The following is a 23,241-nucleotide window of genomic DNA, read 5'->3' as shown; positions in this document are numbered from 1 at the left end:
ATCTATTTCTATTGAAATGAATTGCTCATTCATCCCCCCCCAAAAAAAAGACAAAAAGTTTTACAAAGCTTAAATTATACAAAATCTAATAAAAAAAGAACTTTATATATTGAACAAAAATAATAATAATAATAAACACGCACAAATACATAAAATTTTACAATTTCTTTCTAAGAGATTTTATATTTTGAAATCGTTGCATGATAGTCTAATTATCAATATTGCAAGTTATATCTCTTTCAATATACACAACCAAGCAATTGTTCATGCACAAATCCCCCATTCAATTCCGCAATTCATTCATTATATATTTGTCCATTCTTGTGGTATATGTTTACTTATCAAATATTTTTCCATAGTACTCATAAAAGAAAAAATACAATTCAATCAAAGATATATTTTGGTCCTTGTAATTGTATTAATAAAATTTTTTGTTGTTGTGTCTATAACACTACTCTAATAAGAATTCAACTCAACAATTCAATAAAAAAAAAAATACAGTTTTTTTATTTAACAATTCAACTCAACGTAGTGGTCTTTGGAATTATATTAAGAAGAATTTTGGCTGTGTCCATAGCATTAGTTTATTTAGAATTTAACTCAACAATTCAATCAACAACAAAATAATTGGCATTCACTACCCACTATTCCACTCCCCACTTAAACCATAGTCTATGCATTTATATTTGTCTTGAATGCTTATTTGGAATGCACTTATAAGCCACCTTATTGCTTATTGGTAAACTGTATTAAACTCTGTAATGTAATTATTATTCCTTAGGAATAACCATTTAGGGCATGTTTGGTAGACTGTAATAGGCAATGTAATGTAATAGTTATTCCTATGATTTAGCTTTTCTTTAGTTTGGTAATGTTTTTATTACAAGGAATAATCATTCCTTGTGAATAGTTATTTTTCAAAATAAGGAATAACTATTCATTTTTAAAAGGGTTGTGTTGGGTTAAAATAGATTGACCCCGATTAATTAATTCAATTACCTAAGTCGATTAATTAAATCAAATTACATACAAATCGTGGAGGCACCAACAAATCACCAAATAAATTAAATGCAGCGGAAAATAACTTAACACAATGATTTGTTGACGAATGGGGAAAACCTCTCGCAAAGCAAAAACCCCACCGAGTGAATTTAAGGTCACCACTCCCAAGAATCCATTAATCAATAATCAAGTAGTTACAAGTATAAGGAATCTTACCACTACCCTAACCTATCCCAAAATACCAACCTATAGTTGAACCTTTGCCTCAATATCCAATTGAACTTGATCTTGTAATAGACTTCTTTGCTTTACACAAATCTCCAATCTGTGACTAAGTCCTTTGCACGAATCCTATTACGTGACTAACTCCAGCAACTTGGTTAATTGTTGTTGGCTACAAAGTTCTTCACTTCATGAACAATGAAAATTAAGAAGCACTTAGTTACAAAACCCTAAGGCATTCAAACGCAGTTGCTTTACACAGAGTATCTGAGTTCTAGGTCTTTATTTCTGTACTTAATGACTTTTAAAACAAGTCTTATATATGACTAGGGTTGTAAAGAGAGAAAGCCTAATTATTCAAGTCATCATGGGCCGAATTTCAGATCTGAGAATTTTGAAATCTTAATTCTCAACAGATCGAGCTTCTGTCAAGCTTCTTCATTAATCCTCGATAGTAGCTAGTGTCGAACTTGTGTTGAGATTTACTGAAACAACTTTTCTTCACTTGTTTCTTGGATCAAACTTCATGTCTTTAATAATACCATTTGGTATGTTTGAACAACATACTTCTTGATACATTCAACCCAACTTAGGGCTACATAATTACAAGTAAAGTGCGTTTTGTTGAAAGATTAGCTAATTACATAGAAAATATGAACCTTACAGGTTGTAATAGCTATTCCTTATTATATGCAATGATTTCCAAAATTAATAGATTTCCAAATAAACAAACTTTCCATATATAAATAACAATTATAAAATTAAAAAAATCACTAAAAATATCTCATCTCTCTCTCAAATTTAAAAAATATTGTTTTTAAGGAAATATAATTATATGAGTAAGATATTTTCTAAAATAAATCTTAAGTTTTATTCTAATGTTACAACTTACAACTCGTAATCAAACATACGAATAGATTTAGTTATTCCATTACAACAAATTTTATTCCTAGTCATAAAGATTACAATTCCTGTTGTAATCTTCATTCAGTGTACCAAACGTGCCCTTAGTTGTTGGTTCTACATTCCAAGATCAATGATGGGAGAAGAGTCAAAAGAAACCATTGTGTTGGCGTGTTATTTGTTATGATTTTAGTATTCAAATTTTGAAAATGATAAATTTTATTTAGTTTTTATATTTTTTGTATTTATAAATTGGTTTCTATATGTTGTGATATAAATATGTATATTACTGTGAGTTTGAGAGACAATGTGATCAATTTTTATATTTATTAAGATTAATTTTTAAAATTGATATTAATTGTATATATTTTTTATAGGATAGATATTAAGCAACATATTATATATATATATATATATATATATATATATATATTTATATTCTGGTATTTTAGAAACTTTGACTAAAATATTATGTCATTCCACTATCTTAACACATATTCGGGCTTCTATTACTGTGTAATCACCAAACTAATATATATCTTGATAGGCCAAGAATATATTGACTCCTTGTAATAAATTAACCAATTAATTAGCCAAATTGATTAATTGATCAGATTAACATACAATATGTGTGGCAGCATAAACAAATCACCAATTAAACTAAATGCAGCGAAAATTAAATTGACACAAGTGATTTGTTTTCGAATGGGGAAAACCAACATGGCAAAAACCTACCGGGTGATTTTAAGGAGTTAGTCGTATACTGGAATCCATGCAAAGGAGCTAGTCACAGATTGGAGATTTGTGCAAAGCAAAGAAGTCTACTACAAGATCAAGTTCAATTGGGTATTGAAGTAAAGGTTCAACTGTAGGTTGATATTTTGGGATAGGCCAGGGTAGTAGTAAGATTCCTCATACTTGTAACTGCTTGATTACTAATTAATGGATTCTTGGGAGTGGTGCCTTAAAATCACCCGGTGGGTTTTTGCCTTGTGAGAGGATTTCCACATTTGTCAACAAATCACCATGTTAATTTATTTTCTGTTGCATTTAGTTTATTTGGTGATTTGTTGGTGCCTCCATGATTTGCATGTAATTTGACCTAATTAATCAACTTGGGTAATTAAATTAATTTAACAGTGGTTAATTTATTTTAACCCAATAATTAAGATGTTGTTTTTTTATTTTCTCTTTAAATAAAGCCTAATCCCCTTCAAGCCTTATGGGTCCTTCAACACAAAGATGTGGGAGTTCTTACGCCATCACCACTCTTGTGAGACATACCCATATTGTGCCCTAATAGGGGTTTAGACACCATTTAAAGAAGCAGATAGAATTTTTTTTTTTTTTTTTTTTTGTGTCTAGATATAATACATATGTGTGTATATATATATATATATACACACATATAGTGTGTCTATATATATATATATATATATACACACAGATATAGGAGCAAGGAAAGTAAAGGGCAATGGGGGATGTGCAATAAAATAAATGGGATTGCAAGAATGTAAAGCAAGCAATAAAATCCTAGATGCCTAGGTGGATGGGAGTTCTTCCCCCTAAGGGTACTTCCCATGAATCACCTAGGATGATGGTCCAATACCCATCTAGGATGAACAAGATAAACATAATATACAAACAATAATATTAAAAGCTTCAATTAAAGGGTTAGATAATATATACAAGAACAACATATAAGAGCAAATAAAAACAAGAAGTAAAGAAAAGAGATTTTTATAGATGTGCAAAATGATTACAAAGGTAAAAGGGAGGGACGGGTTTAGTTATCAAGAAACTAAACCCACCCCCAATCCTTACCCAACAAAAAAAAAAAAAAAAAAAAAAAAAAAAAAAAAAAAAAAAAAAACAAGATTTGGAGCAAGGATGGAGCTTTTTGTGTGGGTTTCCTAGAGAGAGAGAGATTTTTTTTTCTTTTTTTTCAATTTCTTACTCAAATCATACATAAATTTCCTACCTTACTTTTAAATCAATTTCTACATGATTTTTCCTAAAATGGGTGGGGGGGGGGGTATTTATAGCAAAAATGGAGGAAAGGGGGGTATTTATAGCAAAAATGGAGGAAAGTGGAGGCTAGCATTGGTGTACCATGGTACACTAATGCTAGCCGCTCCTTCAAAGGGGCAGCTGGCATTGGTGTACCTGGTACACCAATTCCAGCTCCATCCTTATCCTTATCCACTTCATCAGCGCCTCATCAGCATTTTTTGTCTTTTATTTATATATTTAATTTCTGGCCTGATTTTTGCGTGGCTATTTGGAGGCCTTTATGAGCTCCGTTTTCTTGGAATTTTATATGCACAGAAAGCTCTAGATGTCTAGTTTTCAATGATTCTATACTTGTTTGTTTTGGAGCTACAATCTTTATGATATAGCACTCGGAAGGGAGGTGACGCAAAGCTAAAAAATTCTGGACGTCTTCCCTTGAAAAAATCATATCTTTTAATCCAAAGCCGATATTATCGAGCCCTCTTGTTGAAAATTAGCTAAGACCTTGTTCTTCAAGATGGTCCAACCATTTTGTTTTAGTTCTTGCCCAATCGGTACAATATTTTGCGCGAAGTCGAGTCACAAACTGCCAGTTTTTCCTAAAAAAAGTAAAGGTTTTATTAGGGTTTTTTTTTTTAATGTTTTTTTGATATCTTATGTGTTTTAATTCCGATTTTGGCTTGTAAACTATCATTTCTAAGGGAAAAACAAACCCTACAAGACAGTCCAAAATTCAACACGATCTAACAGTCGGATTAATAAGTCAACTTTTTTACCACACCTAATTAGGGTTTTGGTCAAATTTTTCATAAAATGAGTTTTTCAAATGTTGTGACTTTTTGATTCACCGTTCAAACATGTTGTATTTACTTTTTTCCTTTTTGGCTTCAAAACTCATGTTTTTGCACTTTTTATTTTCTTTTTCTTTTTTTCTTTTTTTGGGTCTTTGTTTTGCCGCGTGAATCAGAGTCAGACAAAATACGGTATCAACAAAGACCTTTAGTGGCCTAGGCCCAGTCTCTCTCTCTCTCTCTCTCTCTCTCTCTCTCTCTCTCTCTCTCTCTCTCTCTCTCTCTCTCTCTCTCTCTCTCAAAAAACATTGCATATTCCTTTGAAACCAACAATCACACAATAGAAGCTTCTCGGAAAAAACAACAATTCTCTATAATCTATAAGTTTTCACTTGTTACACGCATCTTTCTAAATCATTTCTTTTTACTCCTTATTTATTTAATTTCTTTTAGCCCTTTAGAAATCTATGCTAATAATTATTGACTAAATTACAGGTTAAATCAAATTATACTAGTTAATTAGATATATAAAATAATCTTCAGTAAGAAACTCATAAAAATTAGATTTATATTAACCTTTTATAATTAAAAATTCTATATAATTACTACAATTAAAATGGACTATTTATAATAAACTTATACAATCTAATATGAAGTCTTTATAAAAATGTTATACACAAGCTAACTTAAATTAAGTTTCGTACTTGTGACTATGGTTTTAGACCGGGACCGTGCATTGAACTATAAAAAAATGAGAGGTTCAAGATTTTTGAGGTCGAACTGAGGTTCAACTAAGGTTGAACCATGATTACGTAATAATTATTTTAATAATTAATGAAATAAAAATAAATTATTTTTTATTTATTAAAAAATAAATTAATTAAATGTACAAAATTTAGCAATATTTATTAAAATAATATAATGTTTAAAAAGATTTGAATATATATATATATATATATATATATCTTGATTAAATAATAAAAAGTAAAGACTAAGAAGAATTTCTCTTGTTAATTTTTAACAAATTTGTACAAGATAGATAATATCTCAAAAGGTTTATTGATAAACTAATTTATTTAAAAATCGTTCAAGAGAAATTAAAAAGAACATTCCAGCATTCCACATGGTTCTTTCCTTTTTGCTGAATAGTCAACATGGCTTTTTAAGTTTTAGAATAAAATAACCAAAACTTAAACCCCACTAGTACGTTTTGCCTCTCTTCCCTAAGAATATAACCCCACTTTACCTTTGTCTCTCTCTCTCTCTCTCTCTCACTTGTTCTGTAGTGACAATTTCTTCTTTCGATGCACGGCTCCCAAGTACGTGACTAACCAATTGCATGGATCCCAGTACGCGACTTCAATCACCAACTAGAGAAGTTTGTTGGCTGCAAAGTTCTTCAGTTCATCCCAACGAAAAAGATCCAAAAGATGCTTGGTCACAAAACCTTACAGTGCACAAACACAGCAACTTCTTCACAAGAACAATGAACTAGGGCAAAACTGTGTCTCCGATCACAAATTTCTTGAACAAACTTGGCTCAACACTTGTGCAACTTGTGTACCCTTTGAAAGCCCTTAAAATAATCCTTTTATATGTCTAGGGTTGTGAGAAAAGAAGGCCCAAAACACATAATTATGGATTAAAGTCAAAACAGAACTGAAATTCTGTTTTTCATAAGCCTCGACAGATACCCTATCTGTCGAGCCACGAGGCTAAACAACTCTTTTAAGCTCGATAGATGGCTAGCTGTCGAGCTTTAATGATAGGCACTTTTCAGCTTGAATCTTGGACAGACTTGCATAGTTTTAACACTTGATCTTGAAACACAGTTGCTAGAAGTGTTAAATACATCCTAGATCTACCAAAATACAAGTAAAGTGCGTTTTGTTGTCAAAAGATTAGCCAATTACATATAATAGTAACATATATTCCTAACAAGTGAATCACATATGTCCTAACAATCTCTCTCTTTGGCAATCCGTGACAAAACCACAACAAAAAAATGAGATATGAGAGAAGTCATAAATCACTAAACTCATGTTCACTTGTTGAATACAATAATATCTATCCTAACACAAACTTTTGAAAAACTTTGCAAGAAGAGAGTTTATGGCAAAAAGACTTTGACAACCTATATTTCTGAAACGCTTTAAACAAAATTCATCAAGGCATCTTTGTGTGAAACAGAAATAATAGATTGCATACAAGTAATAAAAACCATGTGTATAAAGAAAGAAAAGAAACAACACATGCAAGGATAGGTGAAAGAAACATACAACAATATATAAAGAAAATAAGTACAATGTATGTCAATAATGGTCACAAGACCTAAGGTACAAGAATAAATGTATCTAAAATAGAGAAAAGAAGAGAAAAGAAAAAAGATACATGTAATCCTCACTACATCCCTTATAATGCACTCTCCCCCTAACAAAGATCTCCTATGCTAATCCTCCCCCTAAGTATGACTACTCTCATAACCAAAACTACTCCCCCTTTTTGTCACGAATGACAAAGGGTAAGAGTGTCAAGTAGACATCTCATCATCACTGGGTGAGCTAGCATCGCCATCATCCTCATCATCAGAATCAGCATCATCATCATCATCAGCATCATTAGCATCACTCTCATCCGCAGGGACTATAAGAGTGGAAGGCATAGTATAACCATCCATCTCAGCCTGACGTCAAGCAATGTGTCCAACACGGGTGTTCACTTGACACAACTCATCACTGAGAGTGTCGAGGAGAGCATCCATGCACTGAAGTTGTGCCATGATGTCCTCTAGAGTCACTCCACTCATAAAAGAGGAGGGAGTGGATGTTGATGGAGCAGAAGGAGTGGGAGGAGCTGTCATACCAAACCGCCTTGATCGAAACTGTACCTCACTCTGTTTAACGGTAGCATAGTCAATGGCACATATAACGGGGAAATGGTTGAAAGAGGGAAAAGGAACAGAAAAATGGCATAAAATCCGCGTGATAGCGAAAGGGAAAATGAGCTTATCACAAGAAGTCATATCCTTATACACATCTATAATGGAAAGAATAAAATGTAAAGGAAAATCTATAGTGAGGTGCTCTAACAAGGAAAGCAAAAATCGAGCACAAGGCTCTGTGATAGAGTTATAGTGAGAGAGTGGGTGCAAAACAAAAGTCATCACCATGTTCATGAATCTCGGACCTTTAGCAAAGGTCTTACATGGTGTAAATTGACAATTACCCCAATCAAAAGGCACCGCAAAAAGCAAAGATCATCTTGTCTTTGGACACAGTCCTCAAACGCTCACATCCGGGGTAATCAGGATGCTTTACCCTCAGAACATAGAGCACATCCATAACAAGCTACGGTGTGACAACAATGCGCGTACCTCGAACGCGAGTATGAAAGAGAGGTACTAAAGAATCAATTCCATGCATGTTGGAGTAAAACTCCTAAATCAGCACGGAAGAACAAGTGACCGGGATATCACACAGTGATTCCCAACCCCGACTATGAATGACATCGGGTAGGTCAGTGTCGGTGAAGTCCGCCAAAATGATTTGGCGTTCCGAATGAACACCTCGTCGAGAAAATTTCTCTGAGAAGTCCTTTCGGGCATCCTCATCACAAAACCGAATAGAAGAAAGGGTAGGATCAGAAGATGAAGTGGAGGCTCTAGAATGCAAAGGGTTATGGAACAGAGCAGATTTACGTTTTGGTGCCATTGACGCACTAACGTAAACTAGAGAGTGAGGGGGAAGAATGAAACACTCAAAAAAGCTCCAAACATTTCAAATAGAGAAATAAACTGGATGTAAGGTATGTATGCATGAAAATGCATGACCATGTGACATGCAAAATAAATTACATTATGAGCTCAGCCCAATCCAAACCTACCAGCACACAATCAGTTTAACATATATAACACACATCTAAATGCATAAAAATATAGTTATAATGCATGTGTGATGCAATGTATGAGGTTTTAAACTCATTTAATCAAAAACCCATCCCAAAATTTCAACAAAAACTCAACAATTTTGAAAAACCCCAAAATATTTCAAAACCCCTAAAACCTAGGTTTCAAAACATGAAAATGCATGTAAATGAGAGATTCGAAGCTTACCAAGTGAAGAAAAACTTGAAAAAACTTGAAGAAACCTTGAGGAAGAAGTTTGGAGTGAGTGAGAGAGGTTTGGGAGGAGAGAACACGAAGCTATCGAGAGAGAGATCGAGAGAAATGAGATCCGAATTGCGCTTGACCTTTATATAGAAGGTCAGTAAATCTCGACAAATAGAGGTGTTGAGCCATCTGTCGAGGAAGGTGTCGAGAAAAACAACGTCATCAAATACTGCTGTCGAGAAGGTGTCGAGGAACAAAGCAAAGACAGAAGAACAGAAGCTCGATCTATCCACCAGTTGTCGAGAAACTATCGAGGGCCCAGGAACTTTCTCGATCAATCCACCAGTTGTCGAGACAGCTATCGAGATTACGATAAGAAACAGCTTAAGATCTCAACAGAAAGGCCAGATGTCGAGAAGGTATCGAGGTTGCTTAAAAACTGTTTTTCAGGAAGAGAAAAACACATATATGAATGCAATAAAGCATGCAACACAACCAAAGATCCAATCAACATTTTAAACTCTCAAAAACATCTCTCAACAACAATTTCTAAGCACATGGATCCCAAACACACACACAATAAACAAGTCTTACCAAATTTATATTTCAAAAACAAGTCAAGACAGTTTAGTAAGCATACATTAACACATGTAAACCTTGTGATGGCTAAATCACATTGTACCTGCACCTGTATCAAGAGTAGCAAAGAATATTGCGTGTTGTGTGTGAAAAACATCGCAAGATTACATAAGTGTATACATGTTATAACAATTTGAGATATGAGAAAATCACTTTAACTCACACACAATCATAACTGTTTGATGGGGACTATCGCCTTCGAGGTACATCCTATAACTCCTACATTTCCTATAATACACGCTTGCAATCATATTTAAAGCATTTTGATTCTTTTTGCTTTTAATTTTTCTTTGCATATTTTTCTTTTTAAGCAAATCATGTATGGGCATATAAGAGAGAGAAAATAAATACTCAATTATGTTAAGCTAAACATCACAATTTTGCTATGCCCAAGTATACAGATGTTATATTATGATTGGCGGGCAACAATGGTGAGATAGTTATTGATGCCTTTCTCTTAGGATTTTTTAGTCCTTCCCATCAAAAAGAGTGATACAAGTGTTAAGTACAAGAGATTACTTAATCTTACTCATCACAAACAAGAGTCACAAAGCTCACTTGCTTAGTTGTGCATGGAGATGCTCATCTAAGATACAAGAGATACAAAGTTTAGAAAAAATTGTTCCAATGGCCATCCAAGGTACACAAGTACCAACGTATACAAAAAAACACACTGTTTTTGTATTTTTCTGATTTTTCAATTTTTTATTTTATTTTTATATGAAAAACAAAATAAACAAAACTAAAAACAAACAAAAACATGTTAAACAAAGCAAAGCATAAAACTAGACTAACTCAAAACTTGAAATCAAAACACACAAGTAATGCACATACAAAAACAAGTAGAGAGAAAGGGAAAAGTTATAGAATCACTTGGAGTCCTTTTCCTTCCACGCATTGGAAGAACCTTTGCTTTGAATGAACCTTTGAACTGGCGGTGAGGGGGAAGAATTGAAACCGTTCAAGTTTGAAAGGATCATGAGGGCTTTAAGAAGATCTCCAAGGGGAGCAAGAAAGGATTGAAGTTGATTCTGGCTTCTAGATGCTATCATGTCGTTGCTCTGTTGAGTGGCTAACCACTTATAGCAATTTGGTCTAGTATGATTAGCAACTCCACAATAATGACAAAGATGCTGCTTCTTCTATTTAGGCTTTTGAGAGTTAACCTTCTTAGTCCTAGGGTTTTTAGCTTCCTTCTTATCTTGCTTAGGGGGTGCTCCTAAGACAAATTTACCCTTGTCTATGTTCTCACTAGCTAAATCAGTTTTAACATCATTGTTCTCAATTTCAACATTATTACTAGGAGGAATAAAAACAGTAGTACTAGTAGAAGCAGTATTAGAAAAAGAGAGACCATACCCTAAACCTGTTCGATCAGAAGCAGATTTTTGAAGACTGAGCATCTCATCAAGCTTTGCACTTGAAGTCCCCTCCAATTGAGTTCTGACTTGAAACAGCTCCGCTTCAAGCTTCTTGGTCTTCTCAGCCAAGAAATTGTTCTCGAACCTCAATGCTCCAATAGTTTGATTAACTTCATCAAACTTTGTAGAAAGCTCTTCACGATCAAGTTCCACATCGCTAAGCTTCTTGGTGGCCAGCTTATAAAGTTTCTTATGTTTCTCAGAAAGCTTATATAGTTTCTCATATGCTGTATGGATATCATCTTGATCATCCATCTTCTTAAACTTGGACTCCACCAATTCCACTTCTTCATCCACATCTTCAACAATCCCCTCAGTAGGATTGACAGTGGCAGTGAAGACATTCAGGATTTCGTCATCCTCATTGTCGGAATCATCCTCAAGCTCAGTGTCGCTCAAAGTAGCAGCAAGTGCCTTGCTCTTACCCGACTTACCAATCCTTATTAACCCTAGCTCGTAAGTCTGCAAATTACCAACCAGCATTGTCAAATGAATCTTATCAGTGTCTTTTGATTGCTCAATCACTGTAATCTTGGCATGAAATCTCTCAGGTAGAGATCTGAGTACCTTTCTCACAATCTTGGGTTCAGAAATGGTTTCCCCAAGATTGAAAGATAAGTTCACTATGTCCTTGAGCTTGGCATAAAACTCATCAAACAACTCATCCTCCTCCATCTTGATCTCTTCGAAGCTTGTAGTGAGCCTCTGAAGCTTCAAATCCTTAACAGCCTTAGTTCCTTCATAGGTTGTCTAGAGGATGGTCCATGCTTCCTTCGCAATTTTAGTGGAGGATATCTTTTTGAACTCCTCACTAGTGACTGCACTGAATAAAGCATTCAATGCCCTGCTGTTGAAGTTTGCCGCCTTGATCTTGGCATCATCCCAATCGGCCGGCACTTCTATAGGCTTAGTCCAACCTATCTCCACAGCTTGCCACACTTTCTCATCTAAAGACTACAAGAAATCTCTCATACGTACTTTCCAGTATGCATAGTTAGTGCCATCAAATAAAGGAGGTATAATTAATGATTGTCCTCTATCCATGACAAACAAAGGTCAATGGATCAACACAACAAAAATTAACCCTAATCAAAGTGTGCTTGCTCTGATATCATTTGATAGGCCAAAAAAAAATTGACCCCTTGTGATAAATTAACCAATTAATTTAACCAAGTGAATTAATTAAGTTAATTAACATACAAATACATGGTAGTACAAATAAATAACCAATAAACTAAGTATGCAGCGGAAAATAAATTTGACACGGTGATTTGTTTACGAATGGGGAAAATCAACACGGCAAAAACCCCACCGGGTGAATTTAAGGTCACCACTCCCAAAATTCCACTATTATCACAACAAGCGGTTACAAGTAAAGGAATCCCAATACCTTATACCAACCTACATTTGAACCCTTACCCCAATACCTGATTGGACTTGTTTTGTAGTGATAATTTCTCCTTTCGATGCACGACTCCTAAGTATGTGACTAACCAATTGCGCGGATCCCAGTACGTGACTTCAATCACCAACTAGAGAAGTTTGTTGGCTGCAAAGTTCTTCAGTTCATCCCAATGATGAAGATCCAAAATATGCTTGGTCACAAAACCCTACGGTACACAAACACGGCAACTTCTTCACAAGAACAATGAACTAGGGCAAAATTGTGTCTCCGGTCACAAATTGCTTGAACAAATTTTGCTCAACACTTGTGCAACTCGTGTACCCTTTGAAGACCCTTAAAATAATCCTTTTATATGTCTAGAGTTATGAGAAAAGAATGTCCAAACACATAATCATAGATTAGAGTCAAAACAGAACTGAAATTCTGTTTTTCATAAACCTCGACGGATACCCTATCTGTCGAGCTGCTGTCGAGCCACGGGGCTGAACAGCTCTTTTAAGCTCGATAGATGGCTAGATGTCGAGTTTTAATGACAGACACTTTTCAGCTTGAATCTTGAACAGACTTGCATGGCTTTAACACTTGATTTTGAAACACAGTTTCTTGAAGTATTAAATACATCATAAATCTACCCAAATACAAGTAAAGTGCATTTTGTCAAAGGATTAGTCAATTACATATAATAGTAACATATGTTCCTAACAAGTGAATCACATATGTCCTAACAACAAATAGGCCCTTACTGTAAGGTTTACATGCTTGGTCATTGGTGTATCATGTATTGCTATTATATGATTGATTATAATAAAAACACCACCTAAGCATGTGTTCCTAGCTGAGTAGACAAGTAGACAACCACCAAGTCCTACTTAATTTTGATTTTGAATCTCTATTTACCAACAAAAAAGAAATTACTCGATTTATTTATTTTATGTAAACAAATTTTTATCAATTCTTTTAAAGAAAACAAAGCACACATTTGTTTAAAATGGATAAGTAAATAATAATAATAAAAAACTATAGAAAATATCTCATTTCTTTTTTCTGAATATAGAAAATATCTCATTTCACCTTTCATTGTGCTCACATTTGCATTTTATTTAGCTTTGCCTTAGCACTAGCAGACTAGCAATAGGAAACAACGTGTGAATCCCACCTTCAGTCCGCGTGAGAATCTAGGTTGCACCGACACGCCATTTTTGGCGAAGTACCGGTGTCCGACAAGTAAGACTCACCAGACTCCAGTGTCTCTCTCTTTTTTTTTTCTTTTTTTTTTTCACTTCTCCGACACGCCAGTAGTGAAAAAAAAAATCACAGATTTTGACAGATGGACTTACCAATACCATTGATTTTGTGATATACCCTAAAACAAAAAAGCAAGCTTAGAGTCTAAGAAGTCATTACACTGAAAGTTGAAACCCACATCTCAAGTTCTTAACCCACCCTCCCTCTGACCTTTGCCCACTGCCCTTTGTCCCTCACCGGAGCTAGATCGGGCTGATCGGCAAGTTCCATAGATGTCGACACCGTGCCCTATCCCTTCCTCTCTCTCTCTCTCTCGGCGTGGACAACAAGTCTGACCTCTTCTCTTCTCTCTCTCAAGTCCGACCTCTTCTCTTCTCTCTTCTCTTTTTTTTTTTTTTTTTTTTTTTTTTGTTTCTTTCTTTTAGATATTTGGGTGAATGGGTGTACTGTTACTCAAGTGGGTATCCCTAATTTTTCTTCTATATGGATCGAGTTCCATTATGGCGAATCCGATCTTGGACCGGCCAAGGATTGGGCGGTGTACCTAAATTGACACCTAAATTTTTTTATTTCACCTTCAATTTTATCTTTGTGAATTATCAAGATGAGATCACCCTCATGTATAATATAACTGATCTCAAAGCTCTCCCTAAAACTAGATTTGTTCTGCATGAATTAGGAACATTACAATTCCTCACCTGGTCAGAGAGTAGATGGGTGGGGATCCCGTTCACAGTCGAGTTATGCAATAAGTATTTGTTTTGCGGTCCAAATGGTTACTGTGACCCGTATAATGTCAACAAGTTTGTGTGCATGTGCTTACCTGGGTTTAAACCCAAGTCGCCCCGTGATTGGTTCTTAAGAGATGGGTCACATGGGTGCAGGAGGAAGCAAGGAGTGTCCACGTGCAATAGTGGAGAAGGATTCGTGAAGTTGGCACATGTGAAGGTGCCCGTCACTTCAAAAGCACTTGCAAACATGAGTTTAAGTTTGGAAGAGTGTGAGTGAGAGAGTGCTTGAGGAATTGTTCGTGTATGGCTTACTCGAGCACATGTGAGAGTGAAGGGATTGGATGCTTGAGATGGCATGGGGAGTTGGTGGATACAAGAACATTTTCTAATCTAGGACAAGATTTATACATACGCGTGGATGCTGTTGTGCTAGGTATATTTTATTCTTTTACAAAGCTTCATCTTTTGGTCTTTTTGACTTCATATAATGTTTTTGAATTTACCAAATATGTGACACTACCAAATACCTGCCCCAGCAATAATGCATGATGCTAGTTTTTTTTTTTTTTTTTTTTTTTTTTTTTTTTTTTTTTTTTTTTTTTTTCCTTCTTCAGTATAAGAGTTTGTAAAAGAATGAATGAAAAAATAGAAAGAAATTTAAAATTTTGCTAGATAAAGTTGTACTAATTATTTATGAAGGAGCGTTTTGCATTGCAAAAAACATAACAATACATACCATCAATGCAACAATGCAAATCAAAACATAAGCCAGATAAAGTTGTACAAAGTACAAACATCTTTCAAAGTTTCAACTAACAGACCACGTAGCACTCTTAATAACAGAGAAACACACTTAAATGATTATATAAATTCCATTTTTGTATTGAATTCTTCAAATTTTTACAAGAAGCAGCGATGAATCTAATGAACCAGCTATAAATTCCAATTTTGGATGATTCCTTTATCTTTTTCTCTTTTTTTTTATTATTATTATTATTTTTTTTTTTTATAGAACTTCTGGGGCAAAACTTAGATAATGTACATTGGACTCCCCAATTAAATCCAAACATATAGCTACATTAAAATTAGATGTTCTTGGAAAAGATAACATTGTTTGTGTTTTATTGGTTAATGCAATCATGTGTTTAAATTTAATTGGAAACCCAGTGTATTGCATCTAAGTAGATGGTATAAAGAAGCAACCAAGGCAATTTTGAAAGGACAAAGTTTGGCTCCAAACATGTTTGGAGCTATTTTGCTGAACCCATGACCATGATGTAACAATTTAAGAGATCATCCATGTGTAATTTTAGTCGCATGACTTTTTAAATGAGTCATGTAACTTGATTAAATAATACACATGGATAATCTTATAAATCACCATGTAATGAGTTGGAAAAGATACTCCAAACATGTTTGGAGCCAAACTTTGATCATTTTGAAAAATACTAGACTTAAACTTTTTGCCTTTCAATCTATGTATTCCTTAGTGCATTAGATCATTCCATCTGCAGATTCCCTTATCTACCATACATAAATGCAGAAATCTAATACCAAATCAAGTGAAAGAACACACACAGAGCACATGGTCACAGATTCCACTGACTTCTACAAAAAGCACATAAGAGATCACCATTGTAGGTTTGTACCCGATTTTGCAAGCCATTCTTAAGTAGGCAACTTGTCCTTCATAGCCAGCAAAAATATGAAGGACTACTTCCTCCTTTGAATTAAGGCCTTCGTTTTTTTTACTTTACTCCACCACTGAACTGCAACTTGTCCTTCACTGCCAATCAAAATATGAGGAAATGGCTGCTTTAGACTTACACCAGCTTCCACCATTCAACTGTGCCCTTTTTACTTCTCATTACAATTCAAGTTGAATTGCATGTGAATTTTCTAGATTTAGTTGGAATCCAGAGCATTAAGTCATTCTAGTTAATTTTTGTACATGGAAATAAGCATGTATAGTAGATCTTCTAATCTGGTAGGTTTCCAAGGCCACTGCACATCTTTTAGAATGCTTGATATTTTTGCAAACGTAGAACTTGCAGTATGATAGACCACCTAGTGGGCAAAATTGGGGGACCAAAACATCTTCAAAATGTCAATTATCAAGCCACATGAATATCACTCTACCCTTTTCAACTAAAAACTTGATGAATGTCCTAATATTTTCTACAGCCTCATCGATAGCCTCGAGGAACTTTCAATACCCAGAAGGACATACCTCTAAGAAAAGTGATTTTTAAATTGTTAGAGGCCAAAAAAGGCCACCAAGTGGGATTTCCTATCAATGAGGAACTGGAAATTATAAACTTAAATTCTTCCTCTTATTTTCTTCTATTTCATGTTTTCTTTGAGTTATTTGCTCAGTTTCATTTAGATGGGGCTTTTGTGTGGGAATTCATGATTGGAGAAAGGTAAAAGTTTGGCTCCAGTCATTTTTACAGTCTTAGGCTTCAACCCTCGATAGGAAGATAACAGATGTGTGTCATCTTCCTAGGTTGAAGCCTAATTCTTCAAACAATGTTTGGAGCCAAACTATGTCCTTGTAGAAATATGGTAATTTACATTATTTGTTACTTATTTTATGACAGGGAAGAATCAAAGCATTGCTTCCCATTTACCAAACTTTGAAGACACTCCAAGTAAAAGGGACCTTGATGGAACTAGAAATTCAAAATTTCTGGTGTTTGATCTAATAACCATTATTGCAGCCACAAATGACTTCTCTATTTCTAACAAGCTTGGCAAAGGGGGTTTTGGCTCAGTTTATAAGGTAATCTTTGTGAACAAGTCCCAAAAATTGCTTAATCTTATGTCAAGTGTGTAGATGGATTAGAAAGGACATCCTGAATGTTTAGGGTATTCATTTAGCACGAATCTGTTAAATGCAATTAGGCTTGCCCAAATAATACACTAAGTTGAATTTCTCTCAACAATTGTGCACTAAGTTGAATTTCTCACAACAATCTGTTAAATCTGAATTTTTTTATATTGATTTTTTGATATAATGCAATCTGAAATTTAATTTCAGGGTTCACTACAGAATGGGATGGAAATAGCAGTGAAAAGACTATCAAAATATTCAGGACAATGAATAGAACAGTTCAAAAATGAAATTGCACTAATCGCTTAACTTCAACATAAGAACCTTGTGAGAATTTTAGGTTGTTGCATTCACGAAGAAGACAAGATGTTAGTCTATGAGTACTTGCCAAATAAAAGCTTAGACTCTTTCATCTTTGGTATGTCTTCTTTTCCCATGAAGATGAAATTAACTCATCATCACCAGAAAATGGTCCTCCAGTTACAAACATATCAATTCCTACTAGTGAGATTATATACATAACCAAGTAAGCACAAATGCAATCTAATCCAAGTTCTCACATCTTCATTTAGATGAAACAAAAATGACATGTTTAGATTGGGAAAAGTGATTTGAGATTATTTGTAGAATTGCTCAAGGGATGCTATATCTTCATCAAGACTCAAGATTAAGAATTATCCATAAAGATTTAAAGGCCAGCAATATTCTACTCGACAATACTTTGAATCAAAAATTTTCAAATTTTGGTATGGCTAGAATAGTTGGGGGTGACCAAATCGAAGCAAATATAAATTGCATCGTTGGAACATAGTAAGTTTGCCAAATTGCAAAGATATATTTATAGTTTCTACAAAATTACTTGACTAACGTTTTCATATCTAGAAAGAGTACAAACTGCAGGCCTCTCTAAGAAAAATATCTAGAATATCTTTATAACTCTTTATTATCTTGTGTTATTTCTAATGTAATATGCCATGTTCGTGCCCAATGGATCATCTTTAATCTTTCTTTCTTTTTTGGTTCAATAATGAGCATAGCTCAATGGATTCTTTTTCATTGTTTTACGCAGTGGCTATATATCACTAGAATATGCAATGCAAGGACTATATTCAATAAAGTCTAATGTATATAGCTTTGGGGTTTTGCTATTAGAGATAATTATTGGTAAAAAGAATAGCACTTATCATCCTGATGGTCCTCCCTCAAATTTGATTGGTCATGTAAGTACAAGTGCAAACAATGACTAATAAATTCGGCTTATATTATTTAGCTTGATATGATGAATATATTGTCAGCAGATTTAGGATCTATGGAGGGAAGGCAAAGCAATGGAAATTGTTGATCCATCACTAGGTGAGACATACCCTGCTATTGAAGTTTCAAGATGCATTCAAATTAGGCTTTTGTGCGTGCAAGAACATGCAATAGATCGGCCAACCATGTCAGCAATTGTTTTCATGTTGGGTAATGACACAACTATTCCTTCTCCAAAAGAACCTACATTTATTTTGAAGAGTACTTTCAATAATAAAGACAAATTAAATGGCAAAGCAGCTAATTTTGTAAATGAAATAACAATTTCTGAAATTGAAAGTCGCTAAGGGCCTATTTGGTAAGAGTATTTAAATATAGTTTTTTTATTTTGCAATCCATAAAATGATGGGTCCCACACTTGAATTTATTGTTTTGCTAATATTTTCTAAATTCAATTTTCAAAAAACAATATCCTATTTTCCTGATTTAGAATAGGATTTAAAAACGGCTAAGAGGGTGCTTTCAGGATACAGAAAATGTTTTTAATGACATAGTTGTACATAAATTAAAAACTGAACCCCACATATTTGTCCTAACTCTTTTATCTCTTAAATTAAGGGACTTATCTTTATTACAAAAAGAATTCCCACATATGCTTCAAATTTGAAACTTATCATTAAAAAAAAAAAAGTACATGATGAGCTCTATTCCCTTATCATTATCCACCCAAAAAAAAAAAAGTAGTCTCTGAATTCTATATGTTACTTTTTGTAAATATATATATATATATATTTTTTTTTAAATCTCAAAAATAGAAATGGTCTCCCAAACAAGTATTTTTTGTTTTTCGTATTTTGAAAATTTTTCTTAAAAGTGGGAGCCAAACATGTATAATATAAAAATCATTATTCGAAAACTAGTTTCAAGTTCAATTTTTTGAAAATTGTTTTTATACTGTTTTGAAAACAAAAATAAAAATCTTCCTACCAATCAGGCCCTAAAGCACCACTCTTCGTGAAGAAATGTACTAATATGCCATTGCAACATAAGATTGACTTCCTCGAAATCTACTTTACCAACTACACTATTATTTTCTTGTAGAAACCTAGTATGTATAATCATATAATACATCATTGCAAAAAAGAAGAAACTGTATAATACTACAAAAAAGTTCCTATCAAGTGCTTTTTGAAAATTAATACACCAAGAATTAAATGTGTATGAATGTGGATAACTTCATTGGTTTTCCAAACAAGATGTCCAAAGAAGAAAAACACTTAAATCTGTCAAGATTTAGAAAAGGAATGCTAACTGCAGTTTGTACAAGTAAATTTTAATTTGAATTTCAAGGTGTTATAATCAAATGGAATAATCATCTTTTGAATTGTGCTATCAGAGATATGTTAGATATATTAACACAATGTAATAGGCCCAAGCTCATACCTATTTGTACTAGTAGTCTAGGATTCAGTCGCCTATATATAGTCGTTATTATCCATTGTAATACAGGTTATTGTACTACACTCTTACATAATAAAAATGTAACCCTTAAAGGTTTCCTCTGTGGATGTAGGCCGACAAAGCTAAACCGTATAATCCTCATATTCTCGGTGTTTCTATTCTATGATACCTCTTCCACATCCACTCTAACATATATAACATGGTATACACATCACATTGCTAATATATTTAATGTGCAAAGTCTATTAGCATGCTTTGCCTCCTACATGACTAATATGTAACTTAAAAAATAACACCTAAACATGATTAGTGAAAAAGTTAGAACAACAATATATAACTCAAGGGTAGATCATCCTTGGATAGCATGATAAAGTGTGAGAGAAATAGGTAAAAAGAGTTTTAATAATTTCATATTGAGAAATACTTGTACCACAAAATACTTCACAACTTTTGCCACAACTTGCTATGTGGTGAGTTGTGAGTGGTTAAAATGTGGACTCACATGGACCCACTATTTTATCTCCACCACTCACAACTTGCCATGTGGCAAATTGTGGCAAAAGTTGTGAAGTATTTTGTAGCACTAGCATTTTTCTTTCATCTTTTTTGCTTAGAAGGTACAACTCTACTTTTGCGGTCAATTATTTGTGTAGGCCTAAGCACAAATTAATTGTTTGGATTTAGACTTTAATTTGGTGTGAGGTGGAGTGTAAGCCTCAATTCATGGATTCATGATGGGTGGATAGCTTATTCTTTTATAAATGTTGATTCCCTTGTTCAATTTAACTAATTGTTAACCCGTGCAATGTACTTGAAAGTAGTTCTAAGTAAACGCTACAATTTTAGCAAATCAAGTGATTTTATGCCAATTGGTGAGAAAATGAATGTCACTATTTAGTATTAACAAAGCTTTCATAAGAATTTATTAGATGTGCACAAAATGCTTGGGGGTTAGGAGGGGAGAGGTTAGAGTTGTATGGTTAGTAGCATATTAAATTATATACTTCTAATTATCTCAAAAAGTTAATGAATTGGATTTTAGAAACCATACGATAGACTTAACCATGAACTTGCATATTTATTATCCCAAAGGACCCAAACAATATAGTAACATACTCAGGAAATACATATATCCCCAAAAACAGGAATTTCTAAAACTATTGGGTTATGAACTTATGATCTTGTCTTCATGTCCCATGTACATGTTCAAAGTGGTAGTTGTTGTTTGAGAGTTCATGTTTAAGTAATAAGCAACCATTCATAATCTATTACGTTAGAATTATGACAAAAAATTGTTGAATAGTTTGTGGTCTTAAAAACCATTCTATAGTTCACATGTTTTTTGGACATCTTTTGGATAGGTCACTATTATCTAGTTCTTTTCGTCTGTTCCCTTTTATGATAGAAAGATGATTTTATTATGATGTAGCTGTATGGACCATGGGCAAAGGATGGAAAAACAGCTTCAAAATTTAGCCACAGGGAAAATAATTAGTATTATGATTAAATATTTCACGTTAGATAATTTGATTAATTTCAGATATTCTTGTGATTCCACCTCCTCTAACCTACAACATATAAAGTAACCAGTAAAAATGTTGATTTTTTATGATTTTTTTTTTTTTTCTAGAGTTAATTTTGTTAATTCTCTAGCTATAAAGCATTAGTATTGGTGGAGGCATTTTGCTAAAATGCTAAATTTATCATCAAAATATAGCAAAAGTCAAGTACATCAATGGAACTAAAGGCATAATATTTTGCTGCTGAGCTATAGTGCACAACCACGGTAGCTAAGAGGATAAAAAATGTATATAATATTTTATTAAAAGATATATTATTTTATTGTGTTGGTAATGGTGGTTTTTGTTTATTATAATATATATTATTTTATTATGTTATTTATATTATTTTATTGTGTTGAATGTTAAAATAAAACCACTAATGTTGAGTGTTTTATAAAGTAAAATAGTAAAATAAATAAAATAACTTTTTGTAGTGCCAAATTACTAAGTTTTTAACACCACCAATGCTGATGCTCATAAGTAATTAGCCAAACAACAAACGGTGTGTTTGGAAGTTCTTAAAAAAGAGTGTTTGGGAGTTTGAAGGAATAAAATAGTTAAAAGTTAGGAAAAGATGGAGAGAATAGTAAATGGTGAACCATTTCTTTTATATAGATATTTTAAAAATTAAGGCGATAGAAAATAGATATCACTCACCTTTATTTGGACGTTTAAAAAATTAGTCACGAGGGGAGAGGAGGGAATTTGTCATACAATTTGGTAATTATGACCTTCTTTTGTAAAATTTAAATAACTAAATATAAATTGACATCATAAAGACAAAATTGATAATTTTTTTTTTTTGGTTAAAAAAATTGATAATTTAAATTCCCTCGGATCCTTCCTCCCCTAAAAAGAATATCCAAACAATATTTACCATATCTTCCCTCTACTCCCCCTTATAGGCCTCCCCCATGGGCCCCATCCAAACATAGAGTAAGTTGTGCCTTTCACAATTATTTATTTATTTATTATTATTTTTTTTTTTTATTGTTGCTTTATGAATGGGTCTGCTTCTAATTTGTTAGATTTTTCTGTTAAACAGAAAGCAACTATCCTGTAAGAGGCTTATAATTTTTTTTTTTTTTTAAAACACTATTTTGTAAGAGTTGATTTATGAATGACATCTCATGAGCTTTACAATTATAATATATGACTTCTTTTAGAAAATTGACAATTTATTTACAAGATTCTTACCTGCTTGATACAATCGAATGAGGACATTAGAGAAGCCACGTTGCAGAAAACATTCGTGAACAACAAACTCCATCAAAGGAAACAAAGCAAACACCAGACTTTCATTGATTTTTACAATAACTTTTTTTTTTCCTTTTTTTTTTTTTTTTTTGAGAATGATTTTTACAATAACTAGTGCAGCCATTTGACATTTCTTTTTTTTTTTTTTTTAGGCAACATTGAAATCACAATTTCCAACCATCCAAAAGATGCGAAACTAATGTGTTATTGAAACAAGAAAGGTTGAATGACATACCAACCCAGAACCCCCAGCACACAATCTTTTGACCACAATGGCCTACTATAGTACCTGGTAACCACAAGGTAAAAAAGATTATTTAAAAAAAAAAAAAAAAAAAACACACAAAAATAAGGAGAAATGGGGGTTAACCATGTCTATTTATAAGAAGCTTCC

At 33.4% G+C, this 23,241-nt stretch overlaps 1 pseudogene; it reads left to right on the top strand.

Annotated features, from left to right (window-relative positions):
• Positions 1-14,367: 14,367 nt before the first annotated feature.
• LOC115991214 lies at positions 14,368-18,914 on the top strand (annotated as a pseudogene).
• Positions 18,915-23,241: the final 4,327 nt, after the last annotated feature.

Source organism: Quercus lobata, chromosome 5 (assembly GCF_001633185.2).
Source record: "Quercus lobata isolate SW786 chromosome 5, ValleyOak3.0 Primary Assembly, whole genome shotgun sequence".
NCBI classification, from domain to species: Eukaryota; Viridiplantae; Streptophyta; class Magnoliopsida; order Fagales; family Fagaceae; genus Quercus; species Quercus lobata.
The sequence above is the reverse complement of the archived record's forward strand: the minus strand, read 5'-3'. Positions and strand labels throughout refer to the sequence as shown.